The sequence below is a fragment of the Sus scrofa genome, chromosome 1 (assembly GCF_000003025.6).
Source record: "Sus scrofa isolate TJ Tabasco breed Duroc chromosome 1, Sscrofa11.1, whole genome shotgun sequence".
In the NCBI taxonomy this organism is placed as follows: Eukaryota; Metazoa; Chordata; class Mammalia; order Artiodactyla; family Suidae; genus Sus; species Sus scrofa.
In genome coordinates this window covers 20238238-20254476 of record NC_010443.5, presented here as the reverse complement: position 1 = coordinate 20254476, position 16239 = coordinate 20238238, and positions in this window count along the sequence as shown.

The window sequence follows — 16239 nt, the reverse complement described above, 5'->3', positions numbered from 1 at the left end:
CTTTTCTTGACCAAACTCTAGACAGTCTCCTCTGAGCCCACCTAGACCCTGTCTTGAGCATCTTCTCAATAGCCCAGTTTTAGTGAGAATCCTGCTAATTCAGTTTATTGAGAATCCCTCACCCTCGATATTTGCTCACCCTCAATATTGAAATGTCTCATCCGTCACCATCCCCCAGGTGATGTGTAATCACCCTGGTTTGCCTTCAGCAAGAATCCTGTTAAGTAGGTTTAGGCAGAGTCCCCCTTACCACTGATGTTTCCTCTTTGTAATTTTCTATCCACTGACTCCCCTCACCTTGTTTCTTGGCTGTCAATTCTCGGTTTTCCTTGTTGTATTCAAAGTTGAGCTTAATCTCTCTCCCCTACTGTAGAATCTCATTTTTATAGTCCCTACACTTATTTCAATAGTCCTAAATCTGCTTTACTGTCATAACAAGTGTCAGAATAGTTTTTTTCTTTAACAACTGCTATTGCCAGAAGTAGTACCTGGGGGAAGCCAACAAGAGAAAATTGCAGAAAAACAATGCAAAAGTTCACATGACATAGTGAACCAATGGACAACTTGGCTTGGAACCAAAAACATTTTTTATTCCTGAGCAAATCATTTTTTTTCTTTTTTTTCTTTTTTTCTTAAAACACTTTGGATCAATTCTGTTTCTTTGATCTGAAATATTTTGAACTAATACTAGCTAGGAAATCAGATATTTAAAATATGATTCCCTTTGAAACCTGTACTTCTTGCTCACTGTACAGCTTTCTAAGTCATAGGGACAAATTATAAAAAAATAAATTTCCATCCACTTGATAAAACACCTCAAAACAAAGATCCTAATCCATCTTTTGCCCAGATGGTCCTGGTCAGTAAATGAAGAAAGACAATACTGAGTTGAAATTCAATATACTGTTTAGTAGCAATTTTTATTCAACTTCTTCATCTCTTTTTCCGGTCAGATAAAGGCAGAACAGGAATTAAAAGCTAATCAAGTCTCAAAAGGGGATAGCACTGAATAAACACCGAATAAAACTAGATCAAAATATTTTGATATTGGATTTTCTATTTCTACCATTTTGGAAAGCCCAGAGTGTTTCAAATATTAAGAAGGTAGCATTTGCAGATTGATTTTGCTGCTATGAAGAAACCCAAATTCTCTTCTTCTAGAGAGGCAATTTAAACTAAACACCAAAGACCCTGGCCACTACAGACTGGTTCTTTACTCCAAGTCAGAATAAAAGCCACACATTCATAGTAATTAGTCCATATGGGCATTTAAAAGACACTTTTACGGGCCCTTTTCCTGATCAAAGAAAAAGAAAGACTCTGATGTTTCAGGTGCCTTTGCTAAACTGCCAAATTGTTATCTATTACTGATATTAATTTTAATAATTTCTAATATATAACAGAAGTTTATTTTCAGTAATCATCATTCTGGTAGGGAAAGAATGCTCCTTGAATTTTATAGACAGAAATCAGAGGTGCAGAGAGAGGCGAAGTGTTCATTAATATCAGAAGCTGGCAAGGAGAGCTGCATGATCAGCTGTCTTTGTAGAAGTTCAGGTTTTCCCTTATTGTTTTCTCTTCTTGCCCTAGAACCACTGAATTCCCTCAAATAGCAGAAGATTACAAGCCGTAGAGGGGAGATGCCGGGAGAAGCCCATGAAGTGGACAGAACCGTCCCTAAAAAAAAAAAAATTAAAAAATTAAAAAAATGTAAAAAAAGTAAACAAGATTAACCTCTCGGAATTAGCCTTTTGATACAGAGGAATTTAGGGTATGCATCCATATTTGTTTCCACAGCAACAGGATTTTTCCCCCCTGAGCACTGTCCCCAAATGTCAATTCAATGCTTTCATTCTAAATTTTAAATCATATCTTAGGTAATGCTAATTTATAACTTTTCAGAATTCTAACAGACATAAATAACCCCAAACCTCACTGCAGTGAAAGAAAATAATCTATTAACTCTTTGGTCAATTTTGGAAGCTATAGCTAAAGCTAAAAATAAAGAGCTGAGAAGCTCCTGCTGTGGCATAGTGAATTAAGGATTCAGCACTGTCTGTGGCAGTTCAGGTTTGATTCCTGGCCCGGTGCAGTGGGTTAAGGATCCAGCATTGTGGCAGCTGTGGTGTAGGTTGCAGCTACAGCTTGGATTCAATCCCTGGCCCCAGGAACTTCTGCATACTGCAGGTGCAGCTGAAAAAGGAAAAAAAATTAGAAATAGCTGAAAGACATTTCCTTGCTTGTTTGTTTTCTTTTTTCCTTCTAAGTCTATTCTCTTTTTCCTCAGGAGTAAAACTGGGTGTTTGAATACAAAATTATGGTAGGGTAGAAATATGCCTGAAATGGTACAATAGCAGATTTCTTATGTATTAGTACCTTTCCAGTTGTTGATGACATTGGGTTTAGTCACATGTTTTCCAGTGTTGGATAATTTTTAGTGAAATCTCAATTCTAATTATTTTGTGTCAAGGATCCTCCAAAAATGTGTGTTCAGGGCTCAACAGAACCTGTGTGTTGTGGCTCAACAGAAACAAGCCTGACTAGTATCCCTGAGGATGTGGGTTCAATCCATGGCCTTGCTCAGCGGGTTAAGGTATCTGGCATTGCCATGAGCTGTGGTGTAGTGTGCAGACATGGCTTGGATCCCACATTGCTGTGGCTGTGATGTAGCTCCTGTTCGACCCCTAGCCTGGGAACTTCCATATGCTGCAAGTGAGGCCCTAAAAAAGCAAAAAAATAAAATAAAATAAAATTCTTCAAATATCCTGCCCTTATTTATTACCATATGTAAGTTTTAGAATATCAAATTTTGATCAGAAACTGTGTACATAATTGTTTTTCAAAGCTCTCAGAGATTTTTGCTGTCATTTGATATTCAAAACTTTGTAGATTTTGTTCTGAACTTTACAGCAAGATGGTGGTAGGAAGCAGGCAGTATTCATTATGCCTCTTCTCTTTAGTCTCAGGGAAGAGCAATAATAGTCTTGAAAAGTGTGTGCCATTCTTAATTGTACAAATAGCAAAACTGTCAAGGATGGAGCTTTGTACAGTCTATAGCTCTCCGTAGGAATTTCTGTAAACAATTGAAAATGTTAGAATATATTGAGGCCTGGAGCCCCGAGAACAGCGTGTAGCTAATGGCTCCATTCGAAAGAATTGTCACTTCTCTCTTGTCCTTTTCATTAGTCACTGCTCCTCTTCTGTTTTGCCAATTTCATTTTTCCTCTAGCCAAACATCCTGTAAGGCATAAGAGAAGAGGGTGGCAAACTAATTAGTGTGTCAAGGGGAACTAGAAGGTATGGTGAGAAATTCAGAATCTCATTTTCTTTTCTCCCCCTTAGAATTGATTTTGCTGTCACCATTTAAAAAATAACAAATGGATGTGCTTCTATGGTTTGATGGAGATAAAGTACTCTCTTCCTCTCTACATATAATTTGCTGCAAATTCTATGAGCCAAATATGTATTTCAGAACCAAAATTATTAAAAATTTTGAGTGTCTTAAATAGTTTAATTATGGCTATGAAATGAATTTATATTTGTTTATATATGTAATTACCATAAGTCCAGATAGAAGGTAAAAGATAAGTAATCAGATTAGAATGCTTGCCAGAAAAGTAATGATTTTTTAAAAGCTATGCATTAGGGGGAAAACTTTGCAATCTGCTATTAAAAGCATTCCATTTATGTCAATTATTTAGCTGCAGATTGAATCAGAGATAAAGCTTCGTTGTTTGTTTTCTAGACTCCTGTCCTGGTAGAGGGTCTTGTTTATAGTGTGGTTTGAGGCTGTTGAAAGTTTTCACAGATGAACTCTTATTAATACTTTCATGTTTTCTTACAGAGAAAGAGGGCGGGCAGGTGCCAGCTCTTTTGTGAACTAACTTTAGTTACTACTGAGAAGCAGGTGATTGATTGATTCCTTTCTATTGTTATCGTGTTTTGATTGATAGTCACAGCCTTCCCAATTGGGCACTGGTGATAGGGAAAAGTTAGACACTCTAGCCAGGGCCTCATTAATCTGAGGTGTTGGGTATTGATTAGCTGAATGTTAACCTTACGCTTCAGTTTCATTACTTTGTTTGCTTTACTGGTTTCTGTTCTTCTCTCTTGTCCTGTGTCTTAAGTGATCAATTCTGTTGTAGGCGTGTTTGTTTCCAGAGACTGTTTTCCTACACAGTTTGATTCAAAGAGATTGATCTATTTTTCTTCTCCTTTCTCTAGAATGGTAACTTGATCTTATTTTACTTTATTATTTTTATTTATTTATTTGATTCATTAATTTGGTGTCAAAGAATTCATGGTCTTCCTTTTGTTTCCCTTTGCTTTCTTGTAGAAAGTTATGTTAATGATGATACACTGTGGTTAGTTAACAGCAACCTTGCCCAATACATGGATGAAGGCGTACTGTTCTTTTTATTTGGAAGCTAGGCAGTCTTTCCTTATTTCATTTTTTCCTCTTTCCTTCCTTCCTCTTCTCTCTCTCTTCCTTCCTCTCTCCTTACTTTCTTTACCTGGCCTATTATATCCCAGGTCTACTCTGGGAAACATATTTCAGTTCTAAATAATTGTGTCAGGGAAGGTACTTGTGGGCATTGAGGTAGGAATCAGGATCCAATCCCCATACCCTTAAACCTCAAAAAGATTAGGCAGAAAAGAAAATTAGGCAGGAGTTCTTTAAGGAATGGGTATAATTTTCTTGAAGTCCCTTTGTAGTCTGGTTTTTATGATCATCTGTGGAAGGCTGTACCAATATCAAGACTTGTTCTTTTCCCAGGGCTTTTAAAAACTGGGTTGAAAACTAATGAGCTTTTATCAATTAAAAATAATTGTCTGCCTTCTCCAAAGGGAACAGAGGAGGAAAGTTATTAGAAGGTAGAGGAGAAGAACTGGGGAAGAGCTCCCTGTAGGAGTGTGGAGCAGGGAGGAGCTTCCTGGAGGTGAGTGCTGGTCAGAAGCTCGGGGCTGACCCTTGGTTCAGCCCTTAGGGGCCTCACCCTGCCCTCGCTGTGTTGCCTTGGGCACATTCCCTAACCTTTCTTTTTTTTTTTTTTTTTTTTTTGTCTTTTTGCTATTTTTTGGGTCGCTCCCGCGGCATATGGAGGTTCCCAGGCTAGGGGTCGAATCGAAGCTGCGGCATATGGAGGTTCCCAGGCTAGGGGTCGAATCAAAGCTGTAGCCACCGGCCTACGCCAGAGCCACAGCAACTCGGGATCCGAGCCGCGTCTGCAACCTACACCACAGCTCACGGCAACGCCGGATCGTTAACCCACCGAGCAAGGGCAGGGACCGAACCCGCAACCTCATGGTTCCTAGTCGGATTCGTTAACCACTGCGCCACGACGGGAACTCCCCCTAACCTTTCTGACTTCCAGTTTATTCCTTTGTGAATGGGAAAATCTGTACCTCCCAGAATTTTGGAGAATTAAAGGAGACAACATTTACCCTGGACTGTGTCTCCTTCACTTTTGTACTTTTCTGTGCTCCAGAATATAATAATACAGTGTTTGGAACGTAATAGGTGCTCAGGAAACATTGAGTCAAAAGGGAGGAAAGGATGTGGAGCTGAGCGATAGAGCAGAATATAAAATAAGTGGATCAGGAAGATAAGCAGGAAAACAAAAGAGGAAAAATGGAAAAGACCAAAAAGGGTCAGTGAAGCATGGAGGGTGGGCCAGGGGTCCAGGTGAAAGTTGTGAAATATCCCAGAGCCACCATCCCCCCTTCTCATGTCTCCTGGGGAGGGCATCTCTTGTTGTCTCTTTCTAAAGCCCATCAAAGTTTAAACCCTGAAGCAGGATCAAAGTACGTAGTCTTAGTACTGGTGGTCAGGCTTCTTTTTTAAAGAGTTTGCAAGGCAGACCCCACTCCCCCACCCTGTCGAACACTAATTGTGTTTGTTGGAATATTCCCATCTTAACCTCCAGATTCATAACAGCTGCCGTTTCGGTGTCACTACTCACACTGATCCACTTGAGGCAGCCAATAAAATTGTCCTGTGTCATTGTCTTATTTATTTAGGCTAGCAAACACTTAGCAGCTGTAGTAAGTTTAGTTTCTTGTTTTCTCAGTGATTTCTACTAATCTTCATTTGACATCTTGAGAAATGCTTATGGGTTGTAGAGAGCCAGTCGTTCGGAAAGGTCATCTAATGTCAGCTCAGCCCATAGTGCCTTGCAAATGAATCCTGACTGCAGTGCAGTGGCATTTTGGTGCTTTATTTATCATAAGTTTTGAGTAGTTCTCTCATACTTCTCCCCACAAAATCTATCGTGTTCTGGTTGATTTGGAGGAATCACTCCCCAATGTTTACATCAAGAACTTGATGTTATCATGGAATTTTCTATGAAGATCTACTTTTGATACTAATACTAGCATCTCAAAACTCAAAATGATAAAATCTGTATATGCCAATAAAAAAGAAGGTCATAGTATAAATAGGTCACAGTATAGGTCATCACCAATATGAGAAGCTACCTAATTAAAATACAACTAACCAAGATAACAAAAACCTCACAGTAAAATCAAGGTACACAATTTTAAAAATCCAACATTTTAAACTAGATGAAAAGACTTGAGCATTTGTGGGAAAAGGCAATTAATGAGAAACCGAACCCTTACATCCAGCCCAGAGGTACGTGTCTCTTCTATTTTTTTTTTTTTGATAGAAGTATAGTTGATTTACAACAATCTGTATTTTAGATGTATAACAATGTGATCCCATTTTATATATATATATATATATATATATTATATATATATGTATACACACACAAACACACCTAGATTATTTTCCATTATAGGTTATTACAAGATATTGAATGTAGTTCCCTGTGCCTTACAGTAAATACTGTTGCTTATCTATTTTATATATTGTAGTTTGTATCTGTTAATCCTGTATTCCTAATTTATCTCCCTGTGCCACTTTTACCCTTTGGTAATCACAAGTTTGTTTTCAATGTCTGTGAGAGTATTTCTGTTTTGTATATGGACTCATTTGTTTTAATTTTTAGATTCCACATATAAGTGGTGTCATATATTTGTCTTTCAGTTACTTAGTATAATATTCTCTGGGTCCAACCATGTTGCTGCCAATGGCAATATTTCATTTTCTTATGGCTAATGTTTTGTATATATAAATATATCACATCTTAAACCATTGATTTATTGATGGACACTTGAGTTGTTTCCATGTCTTGGCCATTATGAATAGTGCTATTGGAGTTGGCTCCTCTATTCGCAGCCATCGTCACAGCAGGTCCTCAGTCATCACTGAGTTCTGGATGATTAGGAACTCTGACTTCTGGTCTTGGAGAAGGGGTGACAACAGAACAGCTGCACTGTTTCCTGGTCATTCTGAAAGAAGAATTCTTCATGTGAGGTTGAAGCTCAGGAATGATTATGTGACCCAGTTTGCAGCTCTTCTTTCCATAACACAGATAATGTCTACATTCAACTCTATCAATGTCATGCCCTTTGTACCTATTAAATCCTCATAAGATTTTCAATGTGTGAAAATTTCTTTGAATGAATAATGAAATTTCTCAGAATGGATATTCAACATAAGAAGTGTGTTAACGAGGCGTGTGATACATTAGATTCAGTATCAACGAATTTTAGGTGAATATCGACCATGTCCCAGCACTGTGCTGGGTATTTCCAAACAGAACAAGGAATGTGGGAACCACAGAAGGCTGACACACAGCTCTGTATCCTGGTTGTTGTCAAGAGGATGGTGCGAGTGTAAGTCCTACAGTAAATTATGTTGACACAATACCTCAGAGAGTAGGCTCCTTTCTACTTGTTTTTCTGTTTTGTGCATTTTGTAGCCTCTTGGAAGTGTCAGTGTAAAGTTCCATTGGGGGAATAATTCACTTAGTTTATTAGAGCAACAAGTGGTAGGCCTTTGCTAAAGCAAAGAGAGCACACAGTGCCACTGAAAATAAAATGTCCTTGGATTCTATCATTACTCATATATTTGTCACACTGTGTTTCCTCTGCCTTATAAAATGGCCTTTCCTCATGCTGTTATTAGGGCTGAAAGGTCATAGAGCCTTTAGATTATTATTCAGAACTCTCAGAGAAGGGTTCAGTATCTTATAACAGCATTTTCCCCTCACTGTATGAGAGGCATGTCAGATGGGAAAAACTGGGCTAAGATGAACTAAAGTGCTTCTTCTACCTGTGATAAGCAGCTAATTTTTCAATACTAAAAATACTGAAAAACTTAGTTGGAACATTTACTCTGAAGGACACTACATTCCCCAATATCCTCCTATTTGTCCTCACAACAGCACTCACAAGTAAAATAATGGAGCAAATATTACTGTCCCCTTCATATAGATGTGCCAACTGAAGCTCAGGAAGATTAGCTGTCTTGCCCAAGGTTATACTGGCTTTATTTGTTGGCTCAATAAATATTTGTTAGTTATAAAATAATTGGCAGAACTGAAAATACAATTTGATTTTCCAGCTCTATGTTTTCCCACTGTTAAATTTCTCCTATCTTTCAAATGACTAGATTTGAAATGTTAATTCATGAAAACCTGATTATATAGGATCTCAAACACAAAAAATGTCTAAAATAGAACTGTCCCTAATTCAGAATTAGACTCTTCCTAGACATTGTCAGCCTAAGCCAAGTATGTGGCTTAACACACACACACACACACACACACACACACACACACACACATTTTTAGGGCCGTACCTGCAGCATATGCAAGTTCCCAGGCTAGGGATCAAATTGGAGCTGCAGTTGCTGGCCTACATCACAGCCATAACAACACAGGATCTGAGCCGCATCTCCAACCTACACCGCAGCTTGTGGCAAGGCCAGATCCTTACCCTACTGAGTGAGGCCAGGGATGGAATCTGCATCCTCATGGATACTAGTCGGGTTCATAACCTGCTGAGCCACAACAGGAACTCCTCAATATATTTTTGAATTGGACTCTCATCAGTCATGTAAATATGTAATGTAATATGTATTTGTAACATGTAATATGTAATAGGTAATATGTAAAATTTAATATGTAATATGGCTATTTAATATGTAAATAGTCCTGGCTGATTTACAGACAACTTCAGAAAACATTTGCTTTGTTTTTCCCATTATGCGAGATGTTTATCTCATAATTCTTAGAGAGGTATTTTATCCCACTTTGTAGATGTCGGCTCACTACTTGTGAAAGTTAGTTGAGGGGCTGGCCAGTCTCCAGCCTGGTTGAACAGCAGAGCAGAACTTTGTCATGGAGGATGGCCATCCCTGGAAAGAAGGATCTGGGTCAGTGTGTGCAGGTAGGGTGTACTGTGTTCAATTAACGAGATGGCAGCGTACCAACCGAGATCTGCCTCCTCTCATCTCCAGTGCAAGCACCTGTTCCTCAAATCTGTTCATTTCCCCTTACTTCAGGAGGTTAACAGGACAGACCAGTAACGAAAGAACAACAGTATGGGTTTTCGAATAACACTCCTGTGAGTGACTGTGTTTAAAATGTTACTTGCCTAAGTTTCCTGTCATCGAGCTCTAGAGTGAACATTATTTTAGGGACTATGCTCTGCTGAGCACTCTGATAGATGCTACCCTGTGTAGGCTGAGGAAGAGCCAGCAGAGTGATTGGGCAGGAATAAGGTAACGACGAATCCAAGCCCATGAGACTTCAAGTCTTCAATAAACATTTCTGTTGGAGTTTCCTTTGTAGCATACCAGAAACGAATCTGACTAGGAACCATGAAGTTGTAGGTTAGATCCCTGGCCTCGCTCAGTGGGGTAAGGATCTGGCATTGCCATGAGCTGTGGTGTAGGTTGCAGACGTGGCTCCGATCCTGTGTTGCTGTGGTTGTGGTGTAGGCTGGCAGCTGTAGCTCCGATTTGACTCCTAGCCTGGGAACCTCCATATGCTGTGGGTGTGGCCCTAAAAAGAAAAAAAGTTTCGGTCGTCTTTTCTGATAAGTGGAAACTAATAATTGTTTGCTCTTCCATTTGCAAAAGGGCATCTCATTTAAAAATAACGTGCTTAAACAGGAAATTATTCTTAGAAGTTCTTACAAATTCTCATTACATCACAGTTATAAAGATAGTTTGTAACTGTATTGGGTGTCAGATATTAACTATACATATTGTGATCGTTTTGCGATACACACAAATATTGAACCATTATGTTGTAACCTGAAACTAATACAGTGTTAAACATCATTTAAACCTCAATAATTTTTTAAAAAAATTAAAAAAGAATAGTATTATTATCCTAATAGTATTCCCTTTTTACTGCTTGTCCTAATTCACCCAGCAGGTAAATTGTAGAGGAGAGCCTCCAGATACACATACTTCTGTTTTCACAACCGCTCTCCTTTGTCCCTTTAATTACCAGAGGAGCTCCCTCAATGCAAGGGCTGCGGCTTCAACAGTGTGACCTCCCCTCCCAGCACATTTGAGTCTTTGCACACAGTGGTAGGTCAGTAAGTGCCGTCATCTGTCTGATGGGTAATAGAATTCTGTGCATTAGTGCAATGGTGCTTTTCCTTCTCAGGGTAGCGTGGCTGAGCAATCACATCTGCTCTCTGCACGGCTTGCTGTAATCACCATAGTTGCCTCTGGCTAGAGGGCCAGTTTTTGTTCAGAAAGCCATCGTTCAGCCTCCCAGATACATGTGGCTTTCAGCAGAATTGCTGATTTTCAAGCATTTCAGAGAAAGATGAAATTTCATATCCACGAAAACAAGACAGCCACTGCTCTGGCAAGCAGACATGATAATCTAGCTAAGTTTAGTCTTTAGGATGAATCATCTAGAGACTGTTACTTGCTCTGGGTCGTTAGCTGTTTTATTTTTGGCAAATCTGAATTTCAGTGAGATCCATTTGGTGGTACATAATCGGAGTGGATTCAGTCCAAACTAGGTAATTATGGGTCAGCTGGAGGTGATTATCTCCATCCATGAGCTTGCCGGAGGGTAGGAGGCTCTTTGCAAGGCTTTTAAAGCAACATTTTCTTCCTCAGGACCAATTTAATGTAAATGAAGCTCTTTAACGGCTTTTCTTGCATCATCTTGACTTTGTTGTCTTTTTTGACTCTTCCTGGGGAAATTAATCTAGCCAAAATTCTTTGTGAAATAGAAAAAAGAGCAGTTGTGCTGACCTGATATCAGTAGACATGTCTGCTGTACCAAGGCCACCTTCATTTGGGTGTCCTTTTTTGGAGGATTATGTCACAAGACTTTCCTGAACAGCTTTAACCCCCTCTCCATGATCAGAAAAGAGATTTCACAAGGATACTTTCTCTCTTTAAATTGTGTAGCTCTAAAAGAAAGTTCTAAAGAAAGATTGGCAATGCACTTTTCTTTACAGCCATTAACAGGAGAAAGCAAATGGTATGGTATTAAATTCTTCGAGTCTGTGGGGATGGTTTGTGTCTCATGGGGAAGGAGGATGCCTGGTGCGGCAGTGAGAATGCTCATCTCCCAGCAGGTGCTTTTCCCTGAGCACCAGTTGTTTTTCTGTTGTTGAGCAGTCAGCATCTCCCTCATCTGCTTGACTCATCATTGAGCCTCTACTTCCTTGGCATCTTGTCTCACTGCCATGATGAAATCCAGGAGGCCCTAATAAATGTGTCATCCACATCATGCTTTAGATCTTCTTGTTCGCACTATCTGCTTTGGCTTCAGGCAGGAGAAGGAAGAAATGTCCATCATTTAGGCTCTACTGAAAATGAGCCAAATTTCCCCAGTAGTGGTGGTATGTTATTTCAGAAGAGGTTTTTTGGAAACCCCTTGGATGACCATGTCAGCCTACAGTCATCTTTCATTGATCACTGGCTGAAGACAAAATTTCTGACCTTGTATGACTCTTCTATCTTCCACTCTTGAATCTAAATTACAACAAGTTTAATATGTTTGTTCCACTTTAAACATGATATGGTGAAAGGAAATTAAATTAGAAGAATATGGGTTAACTAATGGAACAGTCATCTCTGGATTAATCTTGGAATTATTTTATCTGAGTCTCAGTTTCTTCATTTAGGTAATGGTAAAATACGTATTCCACAGGATTATAGAAGTAAACAGAAATAGTTTATAAGCCAATAAGTATTCCAAAGCTAATAATTGTTAGCTTATACCCAATTTATGCATCCATATGGTTTAATATTACCACATTATATTGTATATGTTCTAGGGGCTGGAAGTACTGTGTATGTGACCATTTTTTTTTTTCATTTTATTTGTGACCATTTCTAATACTAGTAGTGTGACAGGTACAGATAGAGACTTAATATATGCCATGTGAGCATGGAGTGAATAAATTAATAACTGATAAAAAGAAACTGAAATTAAAATATATATATATATTTGTGGAGTTCTAGAATCATAAACCTGTGAAGGATCTTAAAGATTATATAATGTGTATCGATTTATGGAAAAGTAAAGTCCATAGATATCGTAGTCCCCTTAGCTAGTTCACCATAGACCTGGGCCTGGTTCCGAGTCTCCTGACCTGACCCCTCTGCTATCCCACCCCACTCTCCATCGTGCTCAATGCCGTTATAACCTGGTCTTCATAAACTCTAGATGCAAGTACCTTAGGTAAACACGAAATGTCACCAATTAGAAGAGAGGGATAACTTAGATCCCACAGTATATCTGCCACATGAACAAAATCTCACAATCAACTTGTACAGCATCCATCATTTTCATTTGGCTCCTCCCTCGCCCACACCCAACAGGAGGGGTTGGTTTAACTCATTTTGCTTCTCTGACCTCTACTTTTGTCTTTTGTCTTTCTGTGGTCATCACAGATACATTCATGATTCTGCAAGACGGTAGGGAATACTGGGATTTTCTTTTTTGGATCCACCTGTGGCATGCAGAAGTTCCCAGGCTGGGAATCGAACCTGTGCCACAGTAGTTGCTGGAGCCCCAGCAGTGGCAACACCAGATCCTTAACCCATTGAGCTACAAGAGAACTCCTGAAGTCTCTTTTTTTCCCTCTCCCTCCAGTGGGAAATATCCTGTGACATCCAGAAATAGGTTTCTGATATTCATTCTAAAGATTGTGAACCTGGGTTTTACGCTCATATTTGACTTGTTAATCTAGGGTTGAAAGGCAGTAAAATGAGGTCCAGATAAACTTCCATACTGAAGTCAAAGGTTGATATATTTAGTAGTAAGAATGGAGTCCATTCTGTTATAACCAAATCAATTCCTTTTAAAAGAGACATAACATTTCCCAAGATTCAAACCAAGCCCCCAAACTTAATTTAGAGGGAGGTTGGAAAACTGCTGTTGGCAAATAAGTTGACCAAATGACAATCTTAACAGGCCTCAGTTTCCTCTGTAAAACACGGATAATGACCTATTAGCAATGCTAAAAGCAGGCTACAAAGAGGTAATAAATTTAAGGCACTTAGCACAGTACCTGGCATATAGTAAGTACTATAAAAGGAAAAATATTTTCTCAAAATAAACTGAATTTGAAAAAAGAAAAAAAAATCTCATTTTGTACTAACGAGAGAGTGATATTTGTGGGTTATACTGGAATGGGTACAGACATGAGTTTGTGTTGTGTTAACTGCTTGGATTGGGAACACAGAAAATGAGTCAGGCTCTAGTTCACTGGTCCCCTCTAACTCTGCGGGGTGTTAGCTTGAGATTTCCGAGCTATTCCAAATAGAAAGCAAGTTAACCACTTAGATCATGTTTTATAGGTGAGTATGAAAAATGGTTTTGATTCACTAAATTTTTAGTTTGATTAGTTTAAGCACTTCCTAAACTGTGTTTGAATTTAGGTAACACTGCCCGATTCCAAAAGTGCTTTTAACACCAGTCCCTGGAGTTGTTAGAGTTCTCATTTCTGAATTATTTCTAACTGATTTCTTGAATGGTCTGGCTCAGTGTAGCACTGGCATCAGACAATGGCCCAAAGAAAAAGCATAGGAAATGTGTAAAAAGACTCCTCTTATTGGCTGTATGGCCTGTAGATAAGAGACAGCACCATATGAAAGTATAGCTGATTAGAATGGATAATTAGGGGAAAAAAAAGCTAGGGATGGTATAAATTTTCATTATCAAATTTTTAATAAATTGCCTTTTCTAATTTTATCTTATTCACATCTGTTTTATCTAATTCATTTCAAAGTGGTAGGCATCATTATTCTGAAACAAAATAATCAAACTTCTTTATTAGAGAATCTGAATTCAGTTTTCTGAAAGTAGTTTGGAATTGGAAATATATTTTAATTAAGCATTTTAATGTAATAAGAGCCTTAGACTTGTAGTACCTCAAAAGATGACTAAGTTCTTTTAAGCTTCCTCTAATTTGAGAGGGAAAAAGGAGTGATAACTTTGAACTAACTTTTTAAATAGCCTGAAAAAATAAGGACACAGATTTCTTTCTTCCCTTTCTTCCCATACATTGGGAAGGTCTCACAGTGTTGAAAAACACTCTTTCAGTTTTTAAACTATTTCCCTTCAGTTTCTGTTCTATTAATAAACCATTGAATTACCCTGTTGACTAATCATCTTGTCCAAAATTTTATTTCTTTATTGAAACTTAAATCTTAAAGCATAATAAGTCATCCATCTGTTCAATAGCATTTATCTAGTGCTGCTGTTTCCCTAGGTCATGAATTTGTTAATTTGCGTTAAGATCTTCCTCTGTACTCATGGAGCTCATTTGCCTTTGTCACCTACCGTGGTCCAAGCCTTCCAGAGACACTCACCCGGCACACTTAGAGTGTCCCTGATAGTCACAGCTTCAGGTTATGACTGTTGATTTTCTTTGATCTTCATCTCTATGACCCTTGACTCTTTCTAGTGACATTTTTGTGTCTTCTTACTATTTACTCAACTGAAAATTAACCAGATTTAAAAAAAAAAAAAAAAAAAAAAGAGTTTAGACTCCACTTTCCAAGGATCTGATGGGTATTGCTTCTCCAGAAATAGGGCTCTGGAGTTGAGTCCTACATTTTTCCCTCTTCTTCTGCTACCAGTTCTTTGTGTAACCTCATCAATTTCTTCCACTGCAAAATTCTATTAATAATTCCATTAATAAGCTCTTTGGGGATTTGCCAAAACTGAGACCAGTCATAAAAACTTTCAGCTTTTCAAAAAGTAACACAAGTAGGTTTATTACAGTAGGAGGACTTTTATCTCCTTTCAAATTTTCTGATATAGAAATTTCCTTTCACAAAAATCTAATCAATTACTAATCCATTTGCAATTGATGGGGAAAAGTATCTCAATGTCCGATATCCTCACTTTCACATTAGGGGATCTCTCTGATTTGTATGTAATGAATGGAATCACCTATTTCCATTGTCATACACAGGAAAATGCTCCCAGAAAAAAAAAAATAGGACAGAGCCACCCCCACCATACAATATACAATCTATTAAGAAGCATTTTAGTTTACTTGCTTTTAAAATAGACAATTTAAATATGATACATTTTTCCATGGACAAATGTGTGCATATAATTCTCCTATAATGCTTTTTCAATAAGTTAGTCAAATGGCTAAACTATTAAAGCTTGCAAACTAATTTTAGTTTAGGGCATATGTTTAAGTGGAGCACACAATTCCTCCATCCTCAGGGGTCCTCCCTGACTCTGGCTTTGAATATTTAAACAGTCATACTGGTTATGTCATTGCTTCAGTTGTTTGCCAGTCCCTGCTAATTACATTAAAACCACTGGAGACATGATTTAATCAGTTCACCCATAGCAAGTGTTCTATAAAGAATGTGCACTCTCATTTAAAAAAGACTAGACTTCTAGAATTAGATTATCTAGTCCAGCCTTCTACAACAAGCATCCTTTTAAAGATAACTTTGGAAGATAGTATCCAACCACCACTTGAATACGTCATGGGCAACTCACTATTGGTTGATGGGGCATTCCACTCCAGTTTTGGATAGTGCAAAGCCCCATCCCAAGAGTGTTACGCCCTCTCACAAAACAGAGGATAATCTTACTTTTTCTCAGGATGAGTTTCTTAAATATTTGTAGACAGGACTATTTCTTAAATATGTCGAGATAATACAGGGGTAAAATCAAGCCCCTGGCCCATTACTCTCTCCATTTGGACTTTTCCAATATTTGCCCCCAGCTATTTTCATGCTAGCTGAGGAAGTTTAAACACCTCGAGGTTTCCAGCCCACTTATAGTGAGTTAAAGGCAAAGTGGAAGGCAAGAGTGTGGCATGCTGTGACAGACCTGCTAGGTCATTGTGAAGTCAGGTAGCCAGACA